This window comes from Callithrix jacchus, chromosome 4, assembly GCF_049354715.1.
Source record: "Callithrix jacchus isolate 240 chromosome 4, calJac240_pri, whole genome shotgun sequence".
NCBI classification, from domain to species: domain Eukaryota; kingdom Metazoa; phylum Chordata; class Mammalia; order Primates; family Cebidae; genus Callithrix; species Callithrix jacchus.
In genome coordinates, this window is record NC_133505.1 from 161649744 (window position 1) to 161672617 (window position 22874).

Below are 22874 nucleotides of genomic sequence, written 5' to 3' on the forward strand. Positions count from 1 at the left end.
GATAAATTCCTTAAAACACACACACACACACACACACACACACACACATTCTCACTTTAATAAGTGACTTTTGTAAACCAAGAGCTTTCCTTGTCAAATTTTCATTATAGGTTAATGGTGAAATGGCAGGTAATTCACACTTTTGGACAGAGCACACCGCCCCCGTGGAATCACCCTACAGAAGAGGCCACCTATAAAGGATGTCTGACACCTTTAAGATCAGTATTTCTCAATGTGTGGACCATGGATACCTGTATTAGAATACCCAAAGGATTTGTTTAAAATTCAGGCTGAGCCCCTCCCAAGACCTAATAGAGCTAAAAGCTTTGGGAGTAGGTGGAGGAAACCTGCATCTTTACCCAGCAATCCAGGTAATTTATATGCATACTACATTTTGAGACCCACTGATAAAAGAATTCTAATTTTCTGTAGAGTTACTCTAGCAATGAGCCTTCTCAGGTTTCATTTCTTACATATTAGGTTATTTCTACATGGGACATTTCCCAGTAGACCATATTATTTGTGGCATCTTATTAGGTGGAAGCCAGAATAGCAGTAAATAATCTACTGGTGTTTGGGGGCTAATTTTCCACTATTTCTTACAGTGCAAGCAGTTCTTGTTACCTAGTAAAACAAACGGTTTCCCCTTTGAAGGGTTGAATACTATTCACATAGCAGCCCTGCCTGTTGTATTTGTGTTTAATCTGTCAAATCTCATTAAATTAAATTCTTCCTCAATAAGAATGCTAGTGATACCAGTTTCTACAACTCAATGATGTATACTCTGCATGTTGGACTTCTAATTTGAAATCCCCTATAATAATTAGACCCCTCCTTAGAGTATATTATAATGACCATTGAATCTGTATTTAAATATTCTAGTAACTTAAGTATCCAGTCTTTAAAAAACCAAAAAACAAAAAAACAGGAATTCCAAAACAATCTCAGAAATTAGAGTAGAAGTTAGCCTATTGTAGATGTTTGCCGGATGGCGAGGGGGTGGGGGGCGGGGTAGGGAGAAGGTGAGTTACTAAGTATCATTTATTAAGTGTCATTTATTTCTTGCTGGGTAAAAATTCAAACACAAGACCTTATAGCTGCCCTTTTTTACACTTGGCTTCCTTTTAGCTTTATTGACCTTTGATTAGTACACATGTGAATGAATTTAGACTACTATCATTTTATTTGACTGACAAACACTTATAAATGAGTTTGTTCATATTCATTTTAGGTGGAGTTAGAAATGGAACCTAGACTGTAACATATAATACGGATGCTGCTTTTCATGCTGGTTTCGTGGTAACATTGAAACTAAAATGTTTCTTTCTAATGTGTCCACCCTGACTGCCATCCTTAAACTAGAGCCCCTTGTCTGCAGTCTGAAAAGAGCAGCAGCAGGAAGGAAGCAATTGATTTTTACACATTTGAATTAGTCTGTAAAGCCGAAGAGCTGTATTTATTCAAGAGACAGCAGCAGCAGTAATGCTCTATGCATCAGGTGGAGTAGATGCATCTGTGCAAGCTATCATCTTTCTAAGAAAAACATTGTAACAAGGCAGATTTGTTCCTACCTCTTCTTTTTTTTCTATGTCTCTCTCATGTTGATTTTTAATTTGGATTGTTTTCCACTGGCCTAAAAAATGTAAGTCTTTCTCAAAGAAAGAAGAAGGTATTTTATAGCTAATAGTATTTCAAGATTCCATCATAATATACATTGATTATACATCAAACAATATAGTGTAGTTAGCTAGATGTAGACTGTGTAGCTTTATAGTTTGCAACTTAATTATATATTTAAATGAGAAACAAATGACTAACTAGATCCCATCAATGTGGGTGTTAGGCACAGCCTCAGCCATAGAAGACCTAATTAATATGTTTTCAAGGAGAAAGTGGGATTTTGAAATTCCTTTTAGCTGCCAATAAAACAAAATGTTCCTGACACAGCTTTACTACCAAGTGAGAAAATTAAAAAATTCATTAGCAGTAGCAAAAATCAGTTTTCAGTTTTTCTGGTTAGCTGTTTTCTAGAAATTATTTGATTTTCAAATCTGCTCTTAGATTGCATTGTGCTTTTATTGAAATAGAGCATCTGGAGACTCTGCTATAAAACTCAGAAATGAAGACATCTCCATTAAATTTAGTCATAGTAGCATGAAATATTTTATCTTCATTCAAAATATAAAACATTTTGACACCTTTAAAGGACAAATGCTCATACCTTCAGGACTGTCAACTGATTTTATTAGTTATGTGGTACTAGATGCAACTTCTTTGGAGTATGCTCTGTTAATATAAAGTTCCTTGTAGTTTTAATTTTAAAGGACTTATTTGGAATGTTACTAACATTCCTCTCATTTTGTAATCCCCAGCAGAATTTTGCCATTGCCAGGTAATTTAACTAGTGCAGGAATTCGACTCTGACATATACTCTTGAGGGGCAAATTCTTTACTGATCATTTGATGGTTAGCTTTGCCAGAAGATTAGGCATATTACTATTTTAGTTTCGTAAGATGATAAGTCTGTGAAAGTGTACAAGAGAATTGACTGAGTGAAGGTTATAGCCACAAAAACAGCAGAAGTGTAAAATTGTTCTGATTGCTGATAAAATTGTCTTTAAATGCATAGTTGCACACATGCATGAATGTGTGCACACACACACAAACACACTTTGGGAATGTAATCTGTAAAATACGTTGCCAGTCTCAGATGATACTGTAAAATAAGTGGAGTTTTCATTTTCCTGGCTTTCTTTTCTGCCTCTTTTTATTGATTTTTAAATTAGCCTGCCCCAGTATCTTCCAGGAAATTAAAAAAAAAAATCATCCTTCTCTCTTTCTTGAAGTCCCTTATAGACTCTCACTGTCACATACACATTTTCACCAGAGCAAAATCTGCCCTTAACTGGAATGAATGACTGCTGAATGATCAAGAATTCCAAGTCCATGTGGAGTTCTTGTTCTTCAGTCCCAGACCCTCCCTCCTGTGTTCCCCGTCAGGCAAGTGAGCATTATGCAGTTTGTAGCCACAGCGCCACCTGGTTTTGGTTTTCTTCCTCTTACTACCTTATTCCAGTTAATCTAAGCTGAAAATTCATACTGTGGAATTTCATGTCAGATAATGTAGTTGCTTTTGTTGTTTTTTGAACAATGCTTTTACAAAATAAAGGGAAAAACGATCTCTCAATTATAGCATTTTGGAGCCTTAACATTTGATGAACATTTAAAAGCAATGTTACATGTTTGAATTGTGGTGGTTCTTGAAACTTTTTTACTGCTTTCTTTGCCCTCGTGGAGAATGTTATCCTACGCATAGAATTTGTCGTTTGAGTTTCTTGAGGATTTGTACAAATTGTTTATCCTATGACATCACATTCTTTGTGCTAACTAGTTTCTGCCTTAGACAAGGCTTTTGAAATTTGTGCAACAGAAGCTTCCACAGGTGAAGGAGAATGTAGTTTTGCTCACTAATAATTCCTGGAGTGGTTAACATTTGGGGTGATACCTTGATTAAAGCAGACAAATAAGAAAATAGGTGAGACTAGCTGTGGAAATAGAAAATATAAAAATGTTAACATTCTCCCACTGAGTGACTTTCCTGTAAAGGTTTATTTCCTTTCCAGAATCCTGTCACTTTACTCAATTCAGTCATTTTTTATTTTTTCAAATTGATATTAGTTTGCTTTGACAAATGAGTTTATCAGATGGCTTCATCTGATCAAAAATGTTAAAAGTTAGGTACTCTGTCCAATTTTTTTGTCACAAATATCTCTCATACTCATCTCATAATACCTGGTTTCTCTCCACCATCCACAGCACAGTCATTTTTTTCTTCTCATCATTCAAAATGGTATTCATTTCATATTTTTGTCTTTTATTATTTATTTTATTTATTTTTTTGAGACAGAGCCCGCCCTGTTGCCAGCTGGAGTGCAATGGCATGATCTTGGCTCTCTGCAACACCTGCCTTTCAGGTTTAAGCGATTCTCCTGCCTCAGCCTCCCGAGTCGCTGGACTGCAGGCGTGCACCACCATGCCCAGCTAATATTTGTAGTTTTTAGTAAAGATGGGGTTTCACCATGTTGGCCAGGATGGTCTTGATGTCTTGACCTCATAATATGCCCTCCTCGGCCTCCCAAAGTGCTGGGATTACAGGTGTGAGCCAGCATGCCTGGCTCTGTTTTATTTTTAAAATAATACATGTTTATTTTATTTATTTTTTATTTTTTTGAGATGGAGTTTCGCTCTTGTGACCCAGGCTGGAGTGCAATGGCACAGTCTCTGCTCACTGCAACCTCCGCCTCCTGGGTTCAGGCAATTCTCCCGCCTCAGCCTCCCGAGTAGCTAGGATTACAGGCATGCACCACCATGCCCAGCTAATTTTTTGTATTTTTAGTAGAGATGGGGTCTCACTATGTTGACCAAGATGGTCTCGAGCTCTTGACCTCATGATTCACTCGCCTCGGCCTCCCAAAGTGCTGGGATTACAGGCTTGAACCACTGCACCTGGCCAAAAATAATACATGTTTATCATAAATTATTTGACTAGTAACAAAGGAGATGAAGTAAAAAAATTCATAATTAGCCAGACACCCTAATTCTTCTTCTGCAGAGGCAACCACGATTAGTTCCTCCTGTGTTCTTCTAGATGCTTCCCAAGCATATAAGCTAATCATCGTTTGTAATGCCTGCATAATATTCTGCTATTTGGTTAGCCATAACTGAGTTAACCCATTTTCTCCTGAGGACCGCATTTCCTGTTTTTCTTTTGTACCCGGTATCCACAGTTTACAGTGGTGTTCAGTCCCCTACCGAGGAAGATTTCACTTGTTTCCTGTTTTCTCTGTTGTACCCAGTCTTGACAGAGTTTGAAAGGACGCTTTTCTTTTCTTAAAGGTGTTATTTTAGAGCACTCTCAGGGCTTCAGTAGTTACATGGAATTTCTTGACGTAATGTTTTGTTTTGTTTTTTGAGATGGAGTTTCACTCTTGTCACCCAGGCTGGAGTGCAGTGGTGTAATCTCGGCTCACTGCAACCTCTGCCTCCTGGGTTCTAGCGATTCTCCTGCCTCAGCCTCCCAGGTAGCTGGGATCATAGGCGCCCATCACCACACCTGGCTAACTTTGTATTTTTAGTAGAGGGGGCATTTCTCCATATCGGTCAGGCTGGTCTCAAACTCCTGACCTTAAATGATCCACCCACCTCGGCCTCCCAAAGTGTTGTGATTACAGGTGTGAGCCACCGTGCCTAGCTGTGATTTAATGTACATAATTTTAAAACCCATGAATGTTTTCAGGGAATTAGAGTTAACTTTTAGAAAATTGCTTTTGTAGTGTCCCTTGTCATCCTTGTATGAGTAAAGCATTATCCTGTAGGCCAAGAGAAGAGAGTACAAAACAGAGGCCGGGCCTTGATGGCCTCACCATGGGACTTCACTATTTCTCTTTGCCTTCCCTGATGGCCTCACCATGGGACTTCACTATTTCTCTTCACCTTGCCTGATGGCCTCACCATGGGACTTCACTATTTCTCTTCACCTTGCCTGATGGCCTCACCATGGGACTTCACTATTTCTCTTCACCTTGCCTGATGGCCTCACCATGGGACTTCACTATTTCTCTTCGCCTTCCCCGATGGCCTCACTGTGGGACTTCACTATTTCTCTTCACCTTTCAGTACTGAAAGCCGTGAATATGTGTCTATTCACTATGTGATCCTAGGACATATTTTACTGATACAGTTATTTGAGTAGGAGTTGCGTGGTGGCAATTGTTGGTTTTTCTTTGCTGTTGTTGTTTTGGTTTTTTTTTTTTTAGCTAGGGTCTGGAATGCATTGGCATGATCTCAGCTCGCTGTAGCTTTGACTGCCTTGGCTTAAGCGATTCTCTTGCCTCAGCTTTCTGAGTAACTGGGACCACAGAAAGGAACCACCATGCCCATGCCCAGCTAATTTTTAAAATTTTTATGGAGGTGAGGTCTTGCTATTTTGCCCAGGCTGGTCTCAATCTCCTGGGCCTGGGCAATCCTCCTACCTTGGCCTCCGAAAGTGCTGAGATTACAATTATAAGCCACGGCACCTGGCCCAGTAATTGCTTTCACAATGGTTTTTATGGATATTCCTTGAGCCAGAAGCATACTTTTCCCCCATCTAATGTCCAAAAAATCAAAGGAGAGAGAAGATATTTACAGGTCTGCAGAAGCAGGGCCCACAAAGTGGCTACAGATATTGTTATGTGGGGGCAGGGGCAGGGGCAGGGGAGACGGTAGGTTGTTGTATGAAGATTTTAAATCATTTTTTAGTAAAAACTCTATATTTTAAGGGTTGAATATGTCCTTATGGGCTGGCGCAGTGGTTAATGCCTATAAGCCCAGCACTTTGGGAGGCCAAGGCGGGCAGATCACCTGAAGTCAGGAGTTTGAGACCAACCTGGCCAATGTGGTGAAACCCTGCCTCTACTAAAAATACAAAAATTAGCTGGGCATGATGGTGCACAAATGTGAGCTGATAAATTAATAAATAGAAATAGTGAAAAGGAAATGTGCTATACACATATGCAAATCCTAGTTATCAAAGTTAAGTAGAAATGCCTTCATTTTTTCTAATTCATTACTTTCATCTAAGCAATGAATAATTCCTTGAAAAGGAGCTCTGGGCCGGGCGTGGTGGCTCATGCCTGTAATCCAAGCACTTTGGATGCCAAGAGGGGGGAGCACCTGAGGTTGGGAGTTAAGACCAGCCTGACCAACATGGTGAAACCCTGTCTTCATTTAAAAGAAAGGAGCTCTGTTTTATATATTTTGGGCAAAAACTGGCTAACTCACTAGTTTGCAACTATTTTTATTATACTTGGTTAAAACAGAGAAAATGGGCAAGATTAAGGAAGCTGTATTCTCCTGCTGTTGAAATGAAATTTGGTTTGAGTGTTCCTCACTGAAAAGTATCATTTTAAATTCTTTTCTGCAGTGGAAAGTTATGAAAATATAATTTGAAGGAAATAATTGCAGCCTACAAGAATTAAAAATATTGCTATAGGTTTCCAAAAACTCATTTTCCTTTGAACTCATGTACAGTATTTTGATGTTCATGACAAATAATGACACGTTTGGAGGCTGTCTTTGACGTCAGTCTCTCAGTTTGCATTGTTTCACATGTAGGTAAAACTTGCCTATTGGAAGTTTCTATAAATGGAGTAAACCTACGTGCAATTTATTTCTGATAGTCTTTGAGAGATTCAAGAGAGAAAACCAAAGTTTTAACTGTTGTTTTAAAATCAAGGAAGTAAAATATTCATGAGAAGGTGAGCCACTTAGTATTCTGCAACGGAAAGTTTCAAAGCATTTTGCAAATTTCAAATATATTCTATAATTCTTCTATAATTGGTGCCTTTAGCACTTTTTGGGTACATTGGAGTTATTCCAAAATAGTTATTTTTTATAGCAGCTTTGACACCATGACACTTAGTGCCAGGATTTTTAAATGAAAGTACAGTTTAGTTCTTTTCATTCTGTTATACTATGTGTATGGACTACTTTAATTGAAATGTCTAATTCTGGTAGAGGAAGAGATCTCATTAATTGAAAATTATCAGCGATTTCAAAAATGAGTATTCTTTTTTGTGTTTTTAATGACATATTTTCTTTTTGGTGTCATTTTAAAAGAATAAATATTCTTAGTTGTGCCTCTGAAAAATCACTTACGGAGAAAATTGCATTTCGGGATTCTATGTTTGTACCAGTAGAGGTCACTATGCATCTATAAAAGGAAACCCAGGGCTTGCTTCTAGGGATGAGCTCGTTATCCCACAGTGTTAAAGCTAATAACCATCACTGGTATTTCTGCGAACTTAACTAAATTCCGACCCACTCCCACCTCACCTTTTAAAAAAATCACTTGTCTGCCATCATCTGAGAGTCATCTGTTACTGTCTGTCCACATAATGAGAGCATATTCTGATGAAGTAGAGTAGTGCCTTGGCATACAGTCCCGTAGTATACTGAGGTAAATCAGCGGAAGCTCCAGAAACTATGATTTCACAGAAACAGCCATTCACACTCTCTGTTTCAGAGTTTGGAAGAACTTTAACATTCATCAGAGTCAGCATCTGAGGTGGGGTGGGGAGACTTTTTGGTCTATTTTAACATTTAATTTGCGAATCCAAAATCATTTCAAAGATATTCTTTTCACTACTGTCATCTATTTAAGAATGCGATTTTACTTATTAAAACTGTTGAGAACTTTGCACCATTATAGTGTCCATGTTACACAGTGTTTGACTTTCTGAGTGTACCAACAAAATATTCGTGGAATATTGTTTTATAAGATTATCACCACAGAGGATTCTGATAACAGAGGCGTATGCAAGAACTGAACAAATGCTGGTTTGTTATAAACTGCAATGGTGTCCTTCCCAGACAGTCAAAGCAAAGGCGTAAACCTGCAGCTAGCCCTGTGCAGTGACCCGAGTTACTATGAAGGTGGCTGTAAAGGGTGATAAAGGGCTGTGGTGAATGGAGCAAGCAGCAGGGAATCATAGGACAATGTGATTGAGCCTCAGTTGACAGAGGAGAATACAACGTAGGTGCTTTCATGGGTCCCTTCAGTTCTAACACTCTAATCCTCAGTGCAGAGGGCGCATTGCAGTGGTTAGCAACGTAGGTCCTGAAGAGAGAGTGGCTCACCTTCTCATGAATATTTTACTTCCTTGATTTTAAAACAACATATGTGGAAATATGACTCTGCCACTTACTAGTCGTAGGTTATGTTACCGTATCCTTTCTGCACCTGTTTCCTCGTCTGTAAAATGAGGTTGATAGTAGTACCTGCCTCATAGCATTGCGGTGTGCAGTCACTGAGTTACATAGGTAAAGTACTTAAAATAGTACCTGGAATGTAGTAAATACTCAATCTGCTGTAATTACATACCCATTTTTTTCCGAAGTAGAACTCATGCTGGGACATGATAGCTGAATTCTTAGACCTTACTCTATTGACTGCTCTCTGAGGATCAAAGTAGAGTTTATTCTGTGTTTTCACTCACTCTCAATGAATGACATTTATGTCAAGGAACCAGATGCATATAGAATCTTTAATGATTTTAATTTTCTTTACCTCTTTTTCTTTAAAGCTCTTCCTGTACAATGAGGGTTTTTTTTTAATCTGGAATTTTTTCTATGGAGTACATAAATAACATTTTTAGTTGCTGTTTTTAGTGACTCATTTGATTCTTTTTTGCAATTAAATGTCCTAGTTTCAGTGAAAGTCACAAAATACAGGGTTTTTTTTTTAGTATTTCTCTATAACATTCCAATTTTTATAGTATTTTTTTACATTAGAGATCTGTTATGCCATTTATAAGGCATTTGTGCATTTGTGTTCAATAGACCCAATTAAAAAATTTTAAACAGTAATTTGATTGTTTGTATTTGGACTCTCTATTAACTTTATTAACTTTCTTTTTTAGTGGGGGAAGGATGGGGAGACAGTCTCGCTCTGTCACCCAGGCTAGAGTACAGTGGCACAGTCTCGGCTCACTGCAACCTCTGTCTCCCGGGTTCAATCAATTATCCTGCCTCAGCCTCCTGAGTAGCTGGGACTACAGGCACATGCTACCATGCCTGGCTAATTTTTTTGTATTTTTTTAGTTGAGGTGGGGTTTCACCATGTTGCCCAGGCAGGTCTCAAACTCCTGAGCTCAGACACTCTGCCCGCCTTGGCCTCCCAAAGTGCTCGGAGTACAGGCGTGAGCCACCATGCCTGGCTTAACTTTCAAATTCTATGTAATCAAAGTTTATTACCCACATACCAGTTCAGAGTGAGGGAAACCAATATCTGGCATAGAAATATATAGACACATTTTTATAGGTATAAATTTGGTCTTGAAAGGTGAGACTGGTAATAGTTAAAATTTTTATGTTCACTTTATGCTTTTAAGCCCCATATCCCTAAGCAATTATCTACATAGTCACTGTCTCTATGTAGGTGGAATAAACAACTACAGTGAGACATTTTGGTTCCAACTTGCTATCATCTATTACAGGTATGTGAGCTGGCAGAAAAATTACCCAAACGTGATGTCTCATAAACATCTGACCTTTCTTTAGGAATGGTAGGGGTTCCTTAGAATAGATGGAAGACTGTAAACTATACCATCTCCCTGATTAACTTAAGAGCCAAATATTTCTTAGGCAAAGGGTGTTAAGAGTAAGGTTGGCCATGATATTCCTTGAAATTATGCATCATATTATGCCCAAAAATCTATGCTCAGATTTTTTTCCCCCCAAGTTGGAGTCTTGTTCTGTCACCCAGGCTAGAGTGCAGTGGCACAATCTCAGCTCACTGCAACCTCCGCCTCCTGGGTTCAAACAATTCTCCTGTTTCAGCCTCTCCTTCAGGGATTCAGGCATGTGACACCACACCTGGCTAATTTTTGTATTTGTATTTTAGAGACAGGGTTTCACCATGCTGGCCAGGCGGGTCTCAAACTCCTGACCTTAGGTGATCCAGCTGCCTCCACCTCCCAAAATGCTGGGATCAGGTGTGAACCACCTCACCTGGCCTGTGCTCAGATTTTTAAATTAGTTACATGTGTGAATACCCTCCTTGCCCCTCCACCCCAAAACACACACAAAGGTGAAACAGCCTGGAATAGAACATTCCATAGTACAATATGATACCAGTTATTTCTTAAATGTGACTGTATGTTAATATCTATAAATCAGCTATCAAACATGAAAAAAGTCCTCTTTTTTGTATGTTTCTCCCAGCTATATTAGGGTCTGTTATGTGTAGTGAGTCCAGAATGCTGAATTATGTCCAATAATCCAGGTGGTCTGATGGCTGGGAGATAGGGGAGCTTCTCCTGGAATACATGGCGTCACCACCTATAAGTCTAACTTAGAGACTTTTTTTTTTAACAGATAAAAAGAATTATTACTTTTCACTGTTTTCCAGGTATTGTATAAGTTTAATAAATAAGGCTATTGAAGATAAAACATCAGTTTCTGAACTTATTTTAGGTATCAGAATGACCTTGTATTGAGATACGTTTTGCAAATAATATTTTTGTGGAGGCTCAGGAAATAGAATACTGTTTAGTTCACTTTTCAGTAACTTTTTTCCACTATGATAAACTCTTGTAACTTTTGGAATATTAAGGTTTTTGTTGTTGTTTTAGACAGGGTGTCACTCTGTTGCCCAGGCTGGAGTGCAGTGGCGCAGTCTTGGCTCACTGCAACCTCCACCTCCTGGGTTCAAACGATTCTCCTGCCTCAGCCTCCTGAGTAGCTGAGATTACAGGTGCATACCACCACGCACAGCTAATTTTTGTATTTTTAATAGAGACGGGGTTTCACCTGTCGGCCTTACTGGTCTCAAACTCCTGATGTCAAGTGATCTGCCTGCTTCGTCCTGCCAAAGTGTGGGGATTTCAGGTTTGAACCACCATGCCCAGCCAGAATATTTTTACTCAATGCTTTCCTTCATTAAAATGCTGAAATAGTACAGTAATTTTATTACATATTAATAGAAGTATTTGAAGACAAAAATTAATTTCTTAAGTGTATGCTTGTGGATGATTGGCATTCCTTCTGGGTATATGGAAGCTCTAAACTTGGAAAATACTCTGTACAATTTTAAAATTCTAAGCTTTTAACCTGATTAGGACTTGAATGAATGTATCATTCCTACACTGAATGCATTTATTCAACAAACATATAAGCACCAGGCACACACAGAAAGAAAGCAAGGTCTCTGCCCTTGAGGAATCCACAGTGCAGTTGGGAATTACTGGACAGAGTGATTGGCGCCGTGGCAGAATTGTGAGCATTGTGCTGTGGAAATGCATCCATGAATGGCCACCGTGGAAAGGAGTGGAGTAGGGAAGGCAATGAGAGAAACTGTCACTTGCCCAGCGTCCTACAGCTTGCTGGAAGTGAAGTGCATTTGCAGGGGTTACTCAAAGGCCTGAAAGGGTATGGAGTGAATGAAGAGTAGGGAGCAGCTCAGCTTGGCCCCTCCAGTTGTGAGGGGCCCTCACTGCCCAGCTGAGAGCTTGCAATTTCTCTTGCAGGCAGTAGGAGTCTGTCAGCAGCAGGTGCCCTGGTTCCGATTATGGATACATTCCGACCTCCTTAACTAGTTGTGTCATGTTCAACAAGAGTGATCTCAGGAAAAAGGCTGAGAAAGCCAGAAATTGTCTTTCGACCCCCCCCACAGCACCCCTTTCTGGTCTCTGGAACATCATCTCTTTAACCACCAGAGTCTTTCTCACCTCCCTAGCCTTGATCAGAAAGGATTGTCTGCAAGGCCAAAGGGAGAAAGAATGATTTTTTCTTACCTTTTTTATTTTATGCTAACATCCCCTTCCTTCTGCCCAGACCTGTTCCACATGGAAAATATTAGCTACAACATTTTAATTTAGGGCATTCAGATGCTGTATGGGTAAAGAGCGTATCTGAGCCTAACTTCAGTCTCTTCCTGGTCTTACAGCATCAGGCAAGTTACTCAGTTTCCCTGTGCCTCAGTTTTACATCTGTTTCAGAAACTTCATAACATCATATAATAATGTGATGATACTTATAAGAGAACTGGCACGTGGAAGGCATTTAAATACCTGGTAACTGTTATTTTTTTCTTGATCTAAATTCTAGAGAAAAAGAATTAAGACTACAGGGTTTAGGAGTATCAGCCCCTACTTGTTGTTAATATCATTCTTAAGAAAAGTATCCTAGAAGGTATATGGAAATGGAATTGTGGAGGGGAGCTTTAGATTTAAAGTCTCCCTGTCTTTTTAGCAGTACTTGAATTTCAGGAAAGCATACATTTCACAATGTATGTGTATTGCTAATGGGCTGGATATGAGATAAAACTATTAAAAGCCACCGTCTTTGCTGTTTTCTATTATTTATTCAAAATCAGACAGCAGCTGGGCACAGTAGCTCACGCCTGTTATTCCAGCATTTTGGGAGGCCGAGGCAGAAGGATTGCTTGAATCCAGGAGTTCTAGACCAATCTAGGCAATATAGCAAGACCCCACCTTTTAAATATATATATATAAATTAGCTGGGCATGGTGGCACATACCTGTAGTCCCAGTTACTGAGATGGGAGGATCCCTGGAGCTCAGGAGTTTGAGGCTACAGTGAGCTATGATTACACCACGTACTCCAGCCCAGTGACAGAGCAAGACCCCATCTTTAAGAAAAATAAAATAAAACAACTGGTCCAAAACCAGGTAGAAACACAGTTCTAATTTTCTGTCTAGGAGCCATGGCTCATGCCTGTAATCCCAACCCTTTGGGAAGCTGAGGCAGGTAGATCACCGGAGACCAGGAGTTCGAGACCAGTCTGGCCAACATAGCAAAACCTTGTCTCTACTAAAAATACAAAAATTAGCCAAGCGTGGTGTCATATGCCTGTGATCCCAGCTACCTGGGAAGCTGAGGTACAAGAATCACTTGAACCCAGGAGGTGGAGGTTGCAATGATTCGAGGTCATACCACTGCACTCCAGTCTGGGTGACAAAGTGAGATTCTATCTCGAAAAATAAAAGGAAAACCAGAGAGCATTGTGGTGCATAAACATAGAAAAGTAAGGAGGGAAAAAAAGTAGCCATTCAAGAAATAACCCAGTAGCAAGGACTAGGTGAATATATTAGCATGGGGATATTATTTGAGGGTGTTACTACTCAAGAGGTGATGTGCTGTTTTTACTGTGCTGGAAGAGGCAGAGGTAGAGACAAGTTTCTGTGGAGGAAAGGAGGGCACTTTGTGCAGAGAGAAGCAAAGATTGCCTTCGAAGAAGTGGCTCCTGCTAGCAGGGAGGTGACTTGGAGGTAAATGAGCTGAATCAGCCCCGCCCCCAAGCCCTGGGTGCCCTCGAGCGTGATGCTGAATGCAGCTGGGAGTTACCGGTGATGAGCAACATGGTTGTAGTGAGAGGCTCCCAGCCCCATGGAACCTTCGCATTCTTTTAGTGTAGCAGAGTTTGTCTTGAAAGAGGAAGGGCAAATAACAGCAGGCTGTGAGGCTGTCTGGAGGCACAAACTCTGTCAGAGATTCTTGAACAAATTGGCCTTGGGATTTAGCAACTTTGTGGGTCATAGATCAAAGAAAATTAGAACTGGAAGGCACTTGAAAGATTTTCCAGCCCATGAATAAGAACTCAGTATGTCAAATTGGGGAGAAGAGGAAGGAATTTGAAAAGCACGTTTAACGTGCTTTGTTTCATAATGCAAAATAAAGCTTTTTAAAATCCTCTTGGCTGAGGGAAGATATGTGGAATCTGATAATGTGGCAAATGATTGTAGAGGACTTAGGTTAGCAACAGTGGTGAAATGATGACAGCTCACCGCTCTGCGTGGTTTCATCAGCTGTAGAGCAGGAGTGAAGGTAGCAGCTGTTTACAAAGAGCATCAAATGACATGATGGGGTAAAAATTCGTTGGAAATTTGGAGAAACTTAATACGACTTTTGTAAATGAATGGTGCTGTTTGTTTTGTTGCTAGAATTCACATTCTCCATGTCAGGGAGTTGTAGATAAAACAGAATTCCCTCGGGTTCTTTTAAGTGAATGAGTGAGAGACCAGGGGCCTTAGAGATTGGGTTTGCCAGGTTTCACAAATGAAAATAAAGGACACTCATTTACTTTTGAATTTCAGATAAATAATGAATAATTTTTAAAATGTAAATGTGTCTGAAATTCCATCTTAACCAGGCATCCTGTATTTTATCTTGCATCCCTAATTAGCAGAGCCAGGACATGGACTGATGGCTCCATATCCTAGAATGTGTGTGAATTTCACCTGTGGCCTGGACCTCGCTGGGCTTTTCTAGATACCTACAGGTGGTGGCTTGCTCTCTTTTGCTTTTCTGTTCATCCCAGTATTGTGGAGTGTTGCTAAAGGTATTACTGATTATTGTGATGCTGTCAGTGATATTGTATAGTAACTGTAATGATTTCTACATATTGAGTATTTGTTATACTGAATACTTTACATAAATTAATTTATCCTTATAAGAACCACATGAGAATAGGCACTATCATTTCACTTCACAGATGAGGAAACAAACGGTTTAGCCCAGGTTACACAGCTAATTTGGACAAAAGGTGGGTTCTAACCAAAGAGTGTCTGATGGGAATTCCTGTATTCTTAACGTCCATTCCGCCTAGTTTGGATCAAGAGAGTTTGTGGCTGAATTTATTGGGGGCTTGTGTCCTTTTTTTCCACAATCTATGATGTGAATTTCTCTTCATAACCACACACTGTGTGTTCAGATCCCATGCTCTGCCATTTTTCTTTTCAGATTTTGAGTTATTTCACTTTGCCTAAAATAACACTTCATCTTGCTAATTAAGTCTGTAGATTTCAGCATAAGATGAATTTTTTTTTTTTTTTTTTTTTTTGAGACGGAGTTTTGCTCTTGTTACCCAGACTGGAGTACGATGGCACAATCTCGGCTCGCCCCAACCTCTGCCTCCTGGGTTCAAGCAATTCTCCTGCCTCAGCCTCCCGAGTAGCTGGGATTACAGGCACGTGCCACCATGCCCAACTAATTTTTGTATTTTTAGTAGAGACGGGGTTTCACCTTGTTGACCAGGATGGTCTCGATCTTTTGACCTTGTGATCTACCTGCCTCGGTCTCCCAAAGTGCTGGGATTATAGGCGAGAGCCACCGCGCCCGGCCTGAGATGAATTCTTAATAACGTGGAAAAGTATGTAGGGACCTACAAAATCCTATGTGGGTCTGGATCCAGCATTTATCTGTTGACTATACATAGATTTTGTAATGAGTTCTTTCAAGTTAAATAATGGAAATCCTTGTTGAAAAATATTTTATCAACCAAATTTTGTTTAAAGCTATTTTTATGTTCTTTCAGCTCTCTGACATGTAACCGTCTTCACCATCTGTGATTTCACTTCTGCCATGTTCTCAAAGATTTTTAAAAAGGGGACAGTTGGTTGACTTTAAAACACACAATCTATTTTTATTCAAGATCATTGATTTAAGTTTGAGAAACTAAAGGAATGTAACATTCTACTCATTTGTATGGCCAGTGTCTACCCCAGTGAGTCCTTTCAGTCTGGAACATTTTTAGTTTTCCAGGTGATTATGGCTTAGATTTCGGCTGGATTGAATTTCTGGAGAGATTTTTAGTATAACTAAAACTCATGTGTACCCTGACCAGCTTTCTCCCCAGATAATTGTGTCTCTTGGACCAAGTTCAAAGCTCCCGAGAGCTCCTGTGTGCTCTGTATCCTACAAGCCTTTGTCTTCGTCATCTTGCTCATTGCTTGATCTACACTTGACAGCTGCATGTAACATTTGGGAAATCGCTTTTGAAATCTGGCATTTGGGTTCTAGTAGCCAATTTAAATATATAAGAAAACCATATCTTTCAAAAAATCTTCAGTTGAAAGCATTTGCATTCAGTATCTTTTAAACAAGGAATAAAGTGAATGAGCAAGGACAGAAGGATGCCATTTTGTTAAGTATCTTTTGATAACATTTTGGTAACGGGCTTGAGAAATATTTCAATGCAATTCAGTATAATTCTCCAATATAAACTCAAAATATAAACAGTGACAGCTATAAATTTGAATTAGCTAAATTGTGAAATCTAGGAAATTGAAGATACATGATTGATATCATTTTTGCAGAACCTATTTATATGTAGGTTCTTTTTTTTCTTTTTAAGAAAGGAAGAAAAAGAAAGAAATAGAAAGAAAGAAAAAAATAAAAGAGAGAAAGAAAGAGGAAGAGAAAGAGGGAGAGAGAACAGTAATCTTGCTCTATTATTGCCCAGGCTAAAATGCAGTCTAAAAATGGGTGTTAAAAACCTCTTTTATGCCACTAAATGTGCTTAACAATGGAGACAGGAAGGAATAAGAGAGGAAAATAACAAACAAGCAGCCAACCAATATTTTATTTAAACCTATGAAATGCTATGCAATTGCTGAGGAGTGATTTACTTCCAATTTTGTGGTCACTTTTAGAATAAGTGTGATGTGTTACTGAGAAAAATGTATGTTTTGTGGATTTGGGGTGGAGAGTTCTATAAATGTTTATTAAGTTTACTTATTTCAGGTCTGAGTTCAAGTCCTGGATATCCTTGTTAATTTTCTGTCTCATTGATCTGTCTAATATTGACAATGTAGTGCTAAAGCCTCCCACTATTATTATGTGGGAGTCTAAATCTCTCTTCTTGTTACATTGATCCTTTTACCATTATGTAATATCCTTCTTTGTCTCTTTTGGTCTTTGTTGCTTTAAAGTCTATTTTATCAGAGACGAGAATTGCAACTCCTGCTTTGTGTGTGTGTGTGTGTGTGTGTGTGTGTGTGTGTGTGTGTGTGCGCTCTCCATTTCTTCCTCCATCCCTTTGTTTTGAGTCTTTGTGTGTCCTTGCATGTGAGATGGGTCTGGATGTAGCATACCAGTGGGTTTGGCTTTTTATCCAATTTGCCTGTCTGTGTCTTTTGATTGGGGCATTTAGTCCATTTAAATTTGGGATTGATATTGATATATGTGAGTTTAATACTGCCATTTAATGCTGGCTGGCTGTTTTGCCCATTAGTTGATGTAAATTCTTCATTATGGTGATGCTCTTTACCTTTTGGTATGTTTTTGGAATGGCTGATTCTAGTTGTTCCTTCTATGTGTAATGCTTCTTTCAGAAGCTCTTGTAAAGCAGGCCTGGTGGTGATGAAATCTCTGAGTACTTGCTTGTTCACAAAAAATTTTATTTTTCCTTCACTTATGAAGCTTAGTTTGGCTGGACATGAAATTATGGGTTGAAAGTTCTTTTCTTTAAGGATGTTGAATATTGGCCCTCACTCTCTTCTGGCTTGTAGGGTTTCTGCTGAGAGATCTGCTGTGAGTCTGATAGGCTTCCCTTTGTGGGTAACCTGACCTTTTTCTTTGGCTGCCCTTAGTATTTTCTCCTTCATTTCTACCCTGGTGAATCTAACAATCATGTGCCTTGGGGTTGCTCTTCTTGAGGAATGTCTTTGTGGTGTTCTCTGTATTACCTGGAGTTGAATATTGTCCTGCCTTGCTAGGTTGGAAAAGTTGTCCTGGATAATATCCTGAAGAATATTTTCCAGCTTGGATTCACTCTCTTCATCACATTCAGTTACACCCATCAAATGTAGATTAGGTCTTTTCACATAGTCCCATATTTCTTGGAGACTTTGCTCATTCCTTTTTAGCCTTTTTTCTCTAAACTTGTCTTCTCATTTTATTTCATTAAGTTGGTCTTCAACCTCTGATATCCTTTCTTCTGCTTGATCAATTCGACTGTTAAAATTTGTGCATACTTCATGAAGTTCTCATATTGTGTTTTTCAGCTCTATTAATTCACTTATATTCCTCTCTAAATTGTCGATTCTCATTAGCATTTCATGAAACCTTTTTTCAAGGTTCTTAGTTTCTTTGCATTAGGTTAGAACATGTTCTTTTAGCTCACAGAAGTTTCTTATTATCACCTTCTGAAGCCTGATTCTGTCAATTCATCACACTCATTCTCCATCAGGCCTTGTTCCATTGCTGATAAGGAGCTGCAATCCCCTGTAGGAGGAGAGACATTCTGATTTCGGCTATTTTCAGGCTTTTTGCGCTGGTTTCTTCCCATCTCTTTGGATTTACCCACTTGTCATCTTTGTAATTGCTGACTTTCAGATTGGGTCTCTGAGTGGACGTCCAGCTTGTTGGTGATGAAGTTTTTTCTGTTTCTTAATTTTCCTTCAGCGGACGCCCCTCACCCACAGAGCTGGACCTTCCTGGGTTCAACTGTGCTTGCTGTGAAACTCTCAATGCTTCCAATTGCTGCTTTTTTGTGGGGGCATTGCACCGGCTGAAACAGCGGCATTGAGATTCGTGGCATCTTTCTGCCCGGGAATCTCCCCACTTCAGTCTGGCTCCCTGCTTCAGTCCCTCCTTCAATCAACTGAATAGGCGACTCTGCCTTCCTGGAGCTCCAAATGCCAACCAAAAGGGCACCCAGTCTGGTACACTCCGTACTGAGAACCGCCACACCGGGGCACCAGCAAAACAGCCGCGCTGGCCAAAAGAGTCACACTGGCAATCCGTGGGGCTCCTCCACTAGGAATCTCCTGGTCCGTGGGCAACAGAGATTCGTCTGGAAGTGTGGCGTCCACGCACTCTCTGTGCTTTCACTGGGAGCTACAACCCTGAGCTGTTGCTAATCAGCCATCTTGGATCTCTCTCCTAGATGTAGGTTCTTAAGTAGAATTACGTTAGGTAATAGTAGTAATAATAATCATTCATTCATGGGAGAAATGATCAGGAAAGAGAATTTTCAAATGAATGATCGCAGAGTTAAGTGAAGGAATTCCATCACATGCGTGTATAAATAATTTTGTCTCAATGTCTGAAACTGTTGTCATGGTCAGAGGTATTTGCTGTTACTTTGCTAGATAATTTTTACACACTGATTATTGTAGAGTCCTTTATCGATTTAGGAAACTAGGAAGCCAGTTTGCCAGTTTGGCTGTGTATATCCATGAGCTAATTTTTAGATATTACTGGTAGCAGCTTATATCTCCAGTGCCTAGCAAAACGCCTGACTGTGCCTGGCTCTCAGTGATTATAGCTGAATTGAAATCAATTGGCCTAGTTGGAGTGTTCATATTCCTTAAAATGGAAAGGTATTTATTTTGACTTTATGCTTCCTCCTTAAGGAATGTAGGAATAGAAAATTTGAGATTCTGAAATATTTCAGTGGGGCCAGGCAGTGTTTCATGTTTGTAATCTCAGTTCTTTAGGAGATTTAGGTGAGAAGATAGGCTGAGGCCAGGAGTTTTGAGATCAGTGTGGGCAACATCGTGAGACCCTGTTTGTATAAAATGACATAATAAAACGTTGCATCCAACTCCATATTAGAGAGTTATTTTGGCATGGTCGTCTTCTTTCAATGTATTTTTCCAATAGGAGAGATCCCACTTTTGTAATTGAAATCAGTGAGAAACAAATAAAATAAAATTTGAGGTATATGAATTTTACTAAAATATATTTCCCTATATTAAGAGTCCTATCTACAGAGAAAAATGTCTAAAAGAATAGACCCACTGAATATAAACAGCAAAGCATTTTGGAAAATGTGTTTATAGTCCGGATTAAGTTTGTTTAATAACTATTTATTGAGTGTCTGTTATTACCATTTAAAATTTCAACTTTGGGTTCGGGGGTGTGTGCGCAGGTTTGTGACATGGGTATAGAATTTTTACAGTAACTAAGTGTTGAGTCCAGTTCCTGTGGCTTTTCATCTTCCTGTTAATTTGACTTCCATGAGGAATCTGTACAGGGAAATGTTTGGCTAAAAGATTCTGGCTCAGGAACCTTGCCTTGTTACTGAGAAAAGTTTAAAGTTATATGGAAAAACTCTTGTAATTCTCCAACCCACATTTTCTGCTTCCAATGAAGGCAAATTGTTTTATCTTTAAGCAATTGCCTTTGGAATCAGCCAGACTTCCTCCCATTAGCACTTGTGCCTCTAATGGTAAAACCTGAAATAGAACAGGGTCACTACTGTGCCTTTGTCACATTGAACTTTTGCTCAAAATTGTTCTATTCTTATTTTAGGCCCAGGATATGGAGGCGAAATTTCACTTCGGTCAAGCAGAGATTCTTTATCACATTCTTTAAAATTAGTATGACCGAATGTCCCAGAACCTCACTGTTGTCCCAGCGTGATTATTAATAGCACCACCGTCACTCTCCAACGCATTCTTCCATGCACAATACATTGTATGGTCAGCACACTTTTAACTAGTGAAATCAGATGAATACAATACAGTAGTCATAAGTACATACAACAACACATGAAATCTGAGCAGTTTAGAAAGAAGACAGGAGCTGTCAGAATTTGGCAGATGTGTGTCCCTATATACGTGGGTATGGCATGGGTATCAACCAACTCTGAAATGGAAAGCAGATATAGCAACTTTCTCATTTATTGGAGGAGGATTGATGTCGGGTAGCTGATGTCCTACAATGGCTCTTCACCTTGACTTAGACATTTATTTCAACAAACATTTTGAGTGCCTGCAAGTAGCTGGTGCCATGGGGAGCAGCAGATTCAAATGTGGACAGGGAAGATGTGGCTCTGTCCTCAAGGAGTTGATAGGCCTTGTCCAACCTACGTAAATAGGTCACTGTACAACTTTAATTTTATTTATTTATTTTGAGACAGAGTCTCACTCTGTCACCAGTCGCCAGGCTGGAGTGCAATGGCACAATCGCAGCTCACTGCAATCTCTGCCTCCTGGGTTCAAGCAATTCTCCTGCCTCAGCCTCCTGAGTAGCTGGGACTACAGGTGCGCACCACCATGCCCAGCTAATTTTTGTATTTTTTTGGTAGAGACAAGGTTTCACCATGTTGGCCAGGATGGTCTCAATCTCTTGACCCCATGATTCGCCCACCTCGGCCTCCCAAAGTGCTGGGATTACAGGCTTGAGCCACTGCACCCGGCCTTTTTTGTTTTTTTGAGATGGAGTTTTTCTCTTGTTGCCCAGGCTGGAGTGCAGTGGTGCCATGTCAGCTCACTGCAACCTCTACCTCCCGGGTTCAAGTGCTTCTTCTACCTCTGCCTCCTGAGTCGCTAGGATTACAGGCACCCACCACCATGCCCGGCTAGTTCTTATATATATATATGTTTTTAGTAGAGATGGTATTTTACCATGTTGGTCAGGCTGGTCTCGAACGCCTGACCTCATGATCTGCCCACCTAGGCCTCCCAAAGTGCTGGGATTACAGGCATGAGCCACTGTGCCTGGCCCAATCAGGTACTTACTTAAAGTTACTTGCCCAGGACCTTCCTTTATTCCTAAACATGGCTGGTAAAAAACAGAAAGTGAGTACCAAAGACTCCCGCACAGCCAAGTCGTTGTGACAAGATCGGTTTTGGAGGAGCAAATGGTGGATTAAAAGAGGCAGGCCTTTTGGGGAAGCCAGGCGATCATGGCTGGGGAATTGGTCAAGGGTGTGAGCAGCCAGGTTCAGGGGCTTGTTAGGGTGTGTCAGGCCTTCTGGGTGTTGGTGGGGTGTGTGTATGAGTGGGCAAGAGCTCCCAGGTGTTGACAGGCTGATGATCGGGCAGGATCAGCAGTGCCAGCTTCCTCCTGGTCACATGAATGCAGACAGGTTTCTTCCAAAGCCCATGTGTGAAATCCAGTGCAATATATGCACTCGAGAATGAACTCAGCTTTATCTCTCAGACTCTGTTTTAAGAATCTTAGTCATTTTATTTTATTCTTATTTATTGAGACAGAGTCTCACTCTGTCACCTAGGCTGGCATGCAGTGGTGCAATCTCAGCTCACTGTAACTGCCACCTCCCAGGTTGAAGCGATTCTCCTGCCTCAGCCTCCTGAGTAGCTGGGATTACAGGCATGCACCACCACACCTGGCTAATTTTTGTATTTTTAGTACAGACGGGGTTTCACCGTGTTGGCCAGGCTGGTCTTGAACTCCTGACTTTAGGTGATCCACCTGCCTCAGCTTCCCAAAGTGCTGTGATTACAGGCGTGAGCCACTGTGTCCTGCCTATTTATTTATTATTTTTAATAGAGACAGGGTCTCGCTATGTTGCCAAGGCTGGTCTCAATCTCCTGGGCTCAGGTGATCCTCCAACCTCAGCTTCCCAACATGGTAGAATTGCAGGTGTCAGGCTGGTCTCGAAAACCTGGCCTCATGATCTGCCTGCCTCGGCACCCAGCCCATTTGATTTTCCAGTTCACAGTAATTACAGAGATGAGGTTGAAAACGTGTCCTGTAGAGCAAGAAACTCCACCATCTAGTCCAGTGACTACACCAGCATCTAGTGCAGAGCTGACAGCAGCAAGCAGGAACAGCTGG

At 40.2% G+C, this 22874-nt stretch overlaps 1 protein-coding gene and 1 long non-coding RNA gene across 8 annotated transcripts in view; both read left to right on the forward strand.

Annotated features, from left to right (window-relative positions):
• The window catches only part of SCAF8 (SR-related CTD associated factor 8), a 252681-nt gene that overhangs the window by 165171 nt on the left and 64636 nt on the right, over positions 1-22874 (forward strand). For 2 of the 5 annotated variants that reach the window (XM_035297014.3, XM_078370347.1), the window contains one exon: positions 111-22874. This exon is cut by the window's right edge. The exons of the other annotated variants lie outside the window; for them this stretch is intronic. The gene's annotated coding sequence lies outside the window, so the exon portion shown is untranslated. The remainder of the gene's footprint in view (positions 1-110) is intronic. 5 annotated transcript variants of the gene reach the window in all.
• The window catches only part of LOC144582223 (uncharacterized), a 121548-nt gene continuing 98674 nt past the window's right edge, over positions 1-22874 (forward strand). For all 3 annotated transcript variants that reach the window (XR_013534639.1, XR_013534641.1, XR_013534640.1), the window contains exon 1: positions 1-371. This is a non-coding gene — a long non-coding RNA (uncharacterized LOC144582223). The remainder of the gene's footprint in view (positions 372-22874) is intronic.